The sequence below is a fragment of the Frankliniella occidentalis genome, unplaced genomic scaffold, assembly GCF_000697945.3.
Source record: "Frankliniella occidentalis isolate FOCC.00 unplaced genomic scaffold, Focc_3.1 Scaffold55, whole genome shotgun sequence".
NCBI lineage: Eukaryota > Metazoa > Arthropoda > Insecta > Thysanoptera > Thripidae > Frankliniella > Frankliniella occidentalis.
The window spans coordinates 254,375-262,934 of record NW_026267185.1 but is presented as its reverse complement, the minus strand read 5'-3'; positions in this window follow the sequence as shown (position 1 = coordinate 262,934).

The window sequence follows — 8,560 nt, the reverse complement described above, 5'->3', positions numbered from 1 at the left end:
ATAACATTTTAATTTTCTAAAGTCAATTAGTAGTTCGTATTACAAATCCATCAATGATGACACCGACGGTAAATGTTTCATAGTGGTGACCTGTGGTTACCATACGAATGAGTCAACTGTTGTTCGTATTATGAACCTTTATCTTTGTATAGTACGAACAAGGGTATTCGTATGGCTGCTCCAGATTCTTCGTATCTTACAAACTGAAAGCATCATAATACGAAGACCTCTCTTCGTAAGAAACTAAGAGTGAAAGAAAAGTCGTCGTCACACATGGCGGAACAAGGCAAGACAATAGATAGTCAGACGATGTTGACAGCAGGACAGGTAATGAAGCGCAACGCACGGCCGTGCCGGGCACGGCGCGGGAAGGGCGCGTTCCGAAACCAAAGGTTCCAGCCGACCAATCAAGATACGCGACCATTTTCAGCGAGGGTGTGTTCGGGACACTTACCGATCATCACTCGGGGCGGCGGCGGCGGCGGATAGACAGACGCGGGGCGGGTGGAAGGGGTAGCTACAGACGGCGCCAGCCCCACCGCCCGGCTCCAGTCCTCTCGAGCGCACGACCTCCCCAGTGTGGTATCACATTGATCATTACACAATCATTCACAGGCCCAAACCCAGGGGTAGACCGTCCCAAAAAAATGCTGTTTTCAAAAAGTGCTCGGGACACATTGCCGCAGTAAACGGACTGACTAGTAGATACTAAAACGATTTTTTTTCCGATTTTTTGAGTTGAATTTAGAGGTCGCGCATGAATTTTTAACGTTTTTTAACGCAAAAACTGCGATTTTGCCCGAATTAGCGAGTTCCAGCCTCCCCTGGACGCTCCCTTATCATTCTGATGGCGCACACTCTTCCTCTCTATCCCTCTCTTGCCCCCGTCACTTTGCGGGGTGTCTAAACAGCCTTTGACCCCTGTAAAATTATACCCCAAGAGATGAAAGTAAAGTCCAAAACGGTGGTTCAGAGCCATACACAGTTGAAAAAAGTTGTCAAAGTATCATAGTCTCTGTGATGACTAGCTTGTTAAAAAAACACTACCATTCGTTTTCATTGGCATGTGACAAAGTTCCTTCTATTTTGACCGTAGTGGTCCATAACAACGATCCCTACTTTTCACAATGTTGTAATACAACAACAAAACCGATGAAATGTTTGATAGTAGCCAGATATATCGTAACAGAACCAACAAGTTCGTGTTATTACAAACTTATGGTGCTGGTAGACGTAAATGACCACTGTTTTGAAATTAAAAATTGTTTCAGAAAATTTTGTGAATGTTGTTGGATTAAAACATGTTTTGTTTTTTATCAACATTTGTTGCTAGCAAACTTTGCATCAAATGTGTTCTAAATTTTCAACAATTTTTTAACAGTGTACCATTATTGCTGCGGGCAATAACAGAACAGTTAGAATGTACAGTATAGTTTATTTCCAATCATCTATTTTAAGTGACACATGTTTAAAACCAAAAGTAAAAAAAAATTGCCATAAAATATGTGAAAATCCCACAAATAGCCGTCTGGCCGATAGAGCGCGTAGCGCCGATCCCGACGGCAAGAATTCAACATTACTCTATTGTTTTGGTGTAATGTTCGTTGCTAGTTAAGGTACTCCTCACAGACGCAATTGAAGTTATTATAAATCCCTTTTGGGGTATAAAAATGGAGTAAGCATGCGGTCCGGACCCCTGCAAAGTGATAGGGGCGAAAGAGGTATAGAGGGAAACAGTATGCAGAATCAGAACAGTGTGGGACCGTCCAGAGGACGCTGCAACTCGCCAATTTCCGCAAAAACGCGGTTTTTGCGTTAAAAAACGTTAAAAATTAATGCGCGACCTCTAAATTCAATTAAAAAAATCGGAAAAAAATCGTTTTAGTATCTACTAGTCAGTCCGTTTACTGCGGCAATGTGTCCCGAGCACTTTTTGAAAACAGCATTTTTTTGGGACGGTCTACCCAGGGGCTTAAAATATCACATTACATGGCAAAGCAGCAACACTGCTTATATCACATTGATCATTGAACAAACATTTACGAGCCTAAACCCAGGGGCACTGACATCCAAGTCGGGTAGCGCAAAAATTTACACAAAGACACCGTCAACTTCCCGTCACTTCGACTAAGCATGCAGGGTTGTACATTTTTTCGCTTGTTTTCGTCAAAAACGCCCTGTGGCCCCTAAATGGTTAAGGATAGAGCCAAACGGACGAAATTTTCGCCCAGAGGGCTCTACTTTCATGAGTAACCCTATAGGACAGAATACAAAATATTTTTTAAAAACATTATTTGAGGGACCTGTGGTTTTTGATTTTTTTTTTTTAATCCAATTTTCGAGCTAGAATGCTCTTCTTCGAACTCGATCTGTCTTTTTATGACAGAAAATGACTCTGAAAATCCCTAATCCCAGGTCTCTAGCTCAATTCGTTCTCGAGTTATCGTGCGCACAGACAAACACATAGACAGACAGACGCGAAACTTTTTGATCATCACTGGAGTAATAAGGCTTCGCTGTTTCCTAAGGGGTAACTCATCAAAGTAGAGCACTTAGGGCAAAAAATTAGTCCATTTGGCTCTATCTTCAACCGTTAAGGCACCAGAGAGAGTTTTCTACACGAGAATGACCGCAAAACAATTTTTATGTTTCTATTCGGATATTTGATGGTCTCCGGTAGGGTAACTCGTTAAAATAAAACCCCGAGGAACAAAATTTGTGACTTTTATTGGAGCCGAAAGCCTACTCACGACTCTACCTTTTGCCCGACTCGGGTGTCAGCCCCACAGGCCTAGGTAGATGTATGCCAGGCGCGTCGCAGCGCAACAGTGTTTCGTGAGGTATCGCGAAGCCTGTTACGCGAGACGTGGTCTGGCGTACATCTACCTAGTTTTATGGACTTGTAGTTTTTTTGTTGGTTTTTTTTTTATCCAATTTTTGGCTGAGCCCATTACTCCACTGACCGGAAAAGTTTCATTCTGTTTGTATGTTTGTCTGTCTGTCCGCACGATAACCTCGAGAAATAATTGAGAGAGCGATCTGAGAATTTCAGGGTCGTTTTGTATCATAAAAACACAGATCGAGTCCGAAGATGAGCATTCTAGCTCAAAAATTGACTTTTAAAAAAAATCAAAAACAACTTGTTGCAAATTATTGTTGTTTCTATTTTTTTATGGGGGGGGGGGGGTGGTCCTAAGTGGTATCTCGTGAAAGTAGTATCTGTGGACGAAAATTTCGTCCGTTTTTGCTCTATCTTGTTCCCTTTCGGCACTATGGGGCATTTCGTGGCGAAAGCAACGTGAAAAAGACAAAATGGTCTATTAAATCGTAAAAAAAGGCTTCATGTCACAGGATTGTAAAGAGCGTAATACTTAAACCACACATTACGGGTCGAACCACACCCTCTTTTGGGTTTAAGGGTCCCTAGATTATCTGGTATCACCAAAACGTTAATTTTTACATAACAATCTGTCAAAATTCGAACTTTTAATGAAAACCGTTATCGAACAGCATAAGTTTCATGTCCCTAATTTTAGAATGAGGTATTTTACGAATAAGAAGAACAGAAGGAATCCCGGCTTTTGGATCACAACAAGTCGCAGGTCACTGGCGCATAACGAAACGGTTTCTCGTGTACCAGATTTTTGAGGTTCTCAGCTTTAAAATGATATAGAACAGTTATGACTTCTTTTCAGTTTTAGCGGAGATACGCGAGAAACCGTGCGCTTGGTCGTGGCTTTGTTATGGTCCGGGAGCAGACGTCGGCCGGGATTCCTCCTGTTCTTCTTATTCGTAAAATACCTCATTATAAGAGCTCGACAAATGGTTCGAGTATGTCAAACTTTGGGCCCGGAAGGCCCTGTTCCTCTATACACTCTCCTTAACTCGTCTCGGGTGTCAGCGCCGCAGGCTTAGCTATATGTGTGCCAGGCGCGTCGCAGCGTAACATTGTTTCGCGAGAAATCGCGAAGCTTGTTACGCGAGACGTGGTCTGGCGTACATACAGCTAGTAGAGCTAGAATGCTCTTCTTTGAACTTGATCTGTCTTTTTATAACACAAAACGACCCTGAAAATCCCAGGTCGCTAGCTCAATAGACTATTCCGCTGGACCCGCTAATCGCGATACTCTCGAAAAACAAATGCACCGGAAGTCATCTAAAACCGGCTCCAGAGGCCTTATTACACCATAATATTGTTCAAACTTCATAAATAATTTCCCAGGAGAAATAATTTTTTACTTTCGAACATATTTTAGGGCTCTATGGAGGCTTAATTTTTATTTGAAATAGCCGACTTCCGGTGCATTTTTTCGAGAGGTACGAGCGGAATGGTCTATAGGGTATTGGTCTAGAGCGCTGAGCGGAAGTAGAAGAACAAAGACGGAAGGTGGAAAGGTGCCCGTGCCTCCACTGGGCGGAGTGGGGGAGCGCCCGGTGAGAAGAGGAGGCGGCAGGCGGGGAGGAGTGCGGGCGCCTTTCCACCTTCCGGTTTTGTTCTTCTACTTCCGCTCAGCGCTGTAGACCAATACCCTATTCGTTCTCGAGTTATCGTGATAACAGACAAACACACACACAGACAGACACACAGACAGACGCGAAACTTTTTGATCATCCCTGGAGTAATATAGCATTCCGGTAAATCTGAAATGCAGAAGAATGCGGGGAAGAAGAAACCGGAAATACCTTATGCATTAACGTGGAGACTTCCGCTTTCTTGTTCCCTGCATTCTTTTGCATTCCAGCATTACCGGAATGCTTTATAGGCTTCGCTAATCGCTCAGCCAAAAAATGTTACAAAAAATTTAGTCCAACCAACCTCCTTTCTCCTTTTCAACAAGGAGTTTTAAAGCCTGTAAGTCTTCAGATGGGATGATTTTAGGTATTTATTTCTTTATAAATTTTTCTGAGAAGTCAGCGCAGTATTAGGAAAAGTAATCTGAAGTTGCTTTAAATTTTGGACTCTGCATGTAGTCTTGTAAAAGCTGTGGGCACAATAAATTCCTAAGTTAACTCATTTTATAGGAAAGTGATCAGTGTAGCAGCTCAGTTACCAACTAGGTAGATGTACGCCAGACCACGTCTCGCGTAACAGGCTTCGCGATATCTCACGAAACACTGTTACGCTGCGACGCGCCTGGCATACATCTACCTAGGCCTGCGGTGCTGGCGCTGGCGCTGACGGCGCTGAAGATGTAAACCAAAATTCATTAAGTCAGATACGACACTCGTGAACCTAACCTCGACATAAGCAAACAAACACTGTTCTCTCTCAAAAAAGGCAACGGCGATGAATAGGGTATTCCAGGCTATCCAAAACGGAAGTAGGAAAAGAACAATCTCACTGACTTGTCTGTTTCCGTGATGACTCTGATTGGTTGAGCTGATAACGTGCCACGACGGCGTTTCAGGTATGAAAAACTGTCAGGTCAGTTTCGAGCTTGCCTCCATATTTGAGAGGTTAGAATCCGACCAAACTACCATGGTAATTTCTCATACTGAGCAGACGGAAACAGATCAATCGGTGAGTTTGTTCTTTTTCACTTCCGTTCTGGATAGCCTGGAACACCCTATTCATTTCACATCACCCAATAATAATGTTCCACTGCGGCAAACTCAAAAGGTCAGGCAAGATTCACGAAATCCTAACCTTCATTGAGCCGGTCCCTTTGCTCTACCGCGCTAATAACATCAAACGATTTTGAAGTCACAAGTCGGGTCGATACACATCATAATCAATAGGGTGTTCCAGGCTATCTAAAACGGAAGTGAAAAAGAACAAACTCACTGATTTATCTGTTTCCGTCCGCCCAGTATGAGAAACTACCATGGTAGTTTGGCCCGATCCTAACCTCTCAAATATGGAGGGGAGCTCGAAACTGATCTGACAGTTTCTCATACCTGTAAGGCCGCGGGGGCACGTGATTAGTTCGACCAATCAGAGCCATTTCGGAAACAGCAACGTCAGTGAGTTTGTTCTTTTCCTACTTCCGTTTCAGATTGCCTGGAACACCCTATTAAGAAACAAATTACTTTATAATTATAATAAAGAAATACTTACTAGTAAAAGTGGGGATCAAGTCTTTGAAACCCCACTGCTCCAAAACATCAGACACATCTTCGTCGATGACGTCGCTCCCTGACCCACCTGATTCACACGCGCTATCACTCGCATTCATTTTGGATTGCAATGACGGGGGGAGAAATCATCGCTACGCTTTATAAGAAATCTTCCGATCAGGACCCAACGTTTCATTTCCCGCAACGAGACACATCGACCCCTCGAAAGTAGCCCCTCTTTAGTCCCGCTCGGAACCCAAAACTTACTTCCCGGTAAAGAAGGACCGCGCTGCTTTTAAACAAAGGCGATTAGAGCCTAGCACTAGATGACTTCTGTTCTCCTCATCAAACACTTTATTGGTGGGCATTAAAAACTTAAGGGGGCAGTAGCACTTCAAAATCGAAAAAAAATCGAAAATTGTTTTTTTGTCTTAAACTCATCTTTGGACCTTCCTTGACATCCCCTTAAAATGATATTTCAATATCAGAGCCCGTTCGATTTTTTTTAGCCCTCGGCGCGAACCCCTGCAATTCGCTGAAAATGACCAAAATACCCTAAACGTCGTTTTTCGCGTTAAATCGTGTCCTCGGCGATTCCGCGCGGTCCGTATGGTTTGAAAAGCGCGCCAGGCGAGCTACGGAGCCTACTGGGAGGGGAGCGGTCGCTAGGCGACGGAGCGAGGCCGCGCGCCACCTAGCGGAGCGCGGAGAAACTACCTCGCCGAGTAAGCGTGTTGTTTCCCTCCTCCTCCTCTCCTCCCCTCCAGCTCCCGTTTCGTAGCAAAGGCTGTTGTTTAGGCTGTTGTGACCCCAAGTAATATAATTTGAGTGAATAATTGTTGATTATGGCTGACACATCTGAGTCTGACTCTGACGCACCTCCAGACGTTTCCAAACGGCAGTCTGGCAAGCGTGCTAAAAAAAGACACTTTACTGGAAACCGCTATACCAAAGCCAAAATACAAGAAGTCGCTGCGACAAGCACGAGCTCTGCTCAGGTTAGTGCACCATGACAAGGCCCAACAAGCAGGCATACAAAAATGTAATGTTACTAAGTTGTGTGTATTTGCTTTGCAGGAGAAAGTACAAGAAGTGGTGCCGGTCAGCCGTAGTACACGATCGTCTTCGAGGCTGCGGACCCTAACCTCTGAACAGCCGACAAGAGGGGGGGCGACGTCGACGTCGTGTGGATCAACAACAACGAGTGGATCAACGACGTCGACTACTACTCGAGTGCCAGTGCCAGTGCCAGAGCCCTGCACCCCAAGCACATCAACTGCTCCTGTTGTGTCACCTGATTCTGCCTCCCGCAAGAAGCTAAGGACAAGTTTAAATCCTGTGGTTGATGAGGAAAGAAAAGAATGGAATGGATTTAGAGTAGTAGACATTGATTTGATTTTCAATTCTATAAAGGAAAATTTAGTTTGCAAAGTGTGTTTCAATAGTGTTACTATAAGTGAAACATTTCAGTGTGGTTGGAGCTCAAGGTTTCAAGTGACATGTTCAAATAAAATATGTGGTTTTGAAGATACATTTAGAAATACAGAAATGATTCAAGATCGTATTAGTGAAGTGAACAGAAGGTCTGTTTATGCTTTCAAAAGCTTAGGTCTTGGTTATAGTTCGTACAAGGAATTTAGTGCTTTGATGGACTTACCAAAGCCTGTCGCTGCTTCAACATTTGACCGTGGCATTGGTGATATAAATGAGGCTTCAACCAAAGTGGCAGAAGAATCAATGAAACAAGCAGCAGTTCAAGAGGCAACAGCAACAGGGAAACAAAATATTACTGTAAGTGGAGACGGTTCCTGGCAGAAACGTGGATTTTCTTCCTTGTTTGGAGTTGTGACTCTCATCGGTCTTCTATCTGGCAAAGTTATTGACTTTTTAGTTCTATCTCTAATTTGTAAAATTTGTGATGCATATAAGGGTGAGAAAAGTGGGCCAGAGTATGAAGAATGGCTAGAAGAACATTCAAGTGAGTGTACAAAGAACCATCAAGGGTCTTCTGGCAAAATGGAGGTCGACGGAATGGTGCAGCTTTTCCAGAGGTCTGAAGAAAAGAGAGGCGTGTTTTATGAAAATTACATTGGTGATGGGGACTCGAAGACATATAAAGCTATAGTGGAGAGTGATCCGTACAAGAAGCAGAAAATTATTGTGAAGAAGAGAGAGTGCACTGCTCATGTACAGAAGAGGATGGGGACTCGCCTCAGAAACCTGAAAAAAGAACTTGCTGGAAAAAAACTCAGTGATGGGAAAGGTATATCTGGCAAAGGCAGGTTGACAGATAAAATTGTTGACCAAATTTCTGAATACTATGGCAAGGCAATCAGATCATCCAAAACCGCTGCTGAGATGAAGAACAAAGTATGGGCTATTTTTTATCATATGTCCTCCTCTGACGCCAAACCTACACATCAGTTTTGTCCTAAGGGTGCAGAATCGTGGTGTAAATACCAGAAGGCTGTGGCTGCAAAGACTGTGAAGAAATTCAAGCACA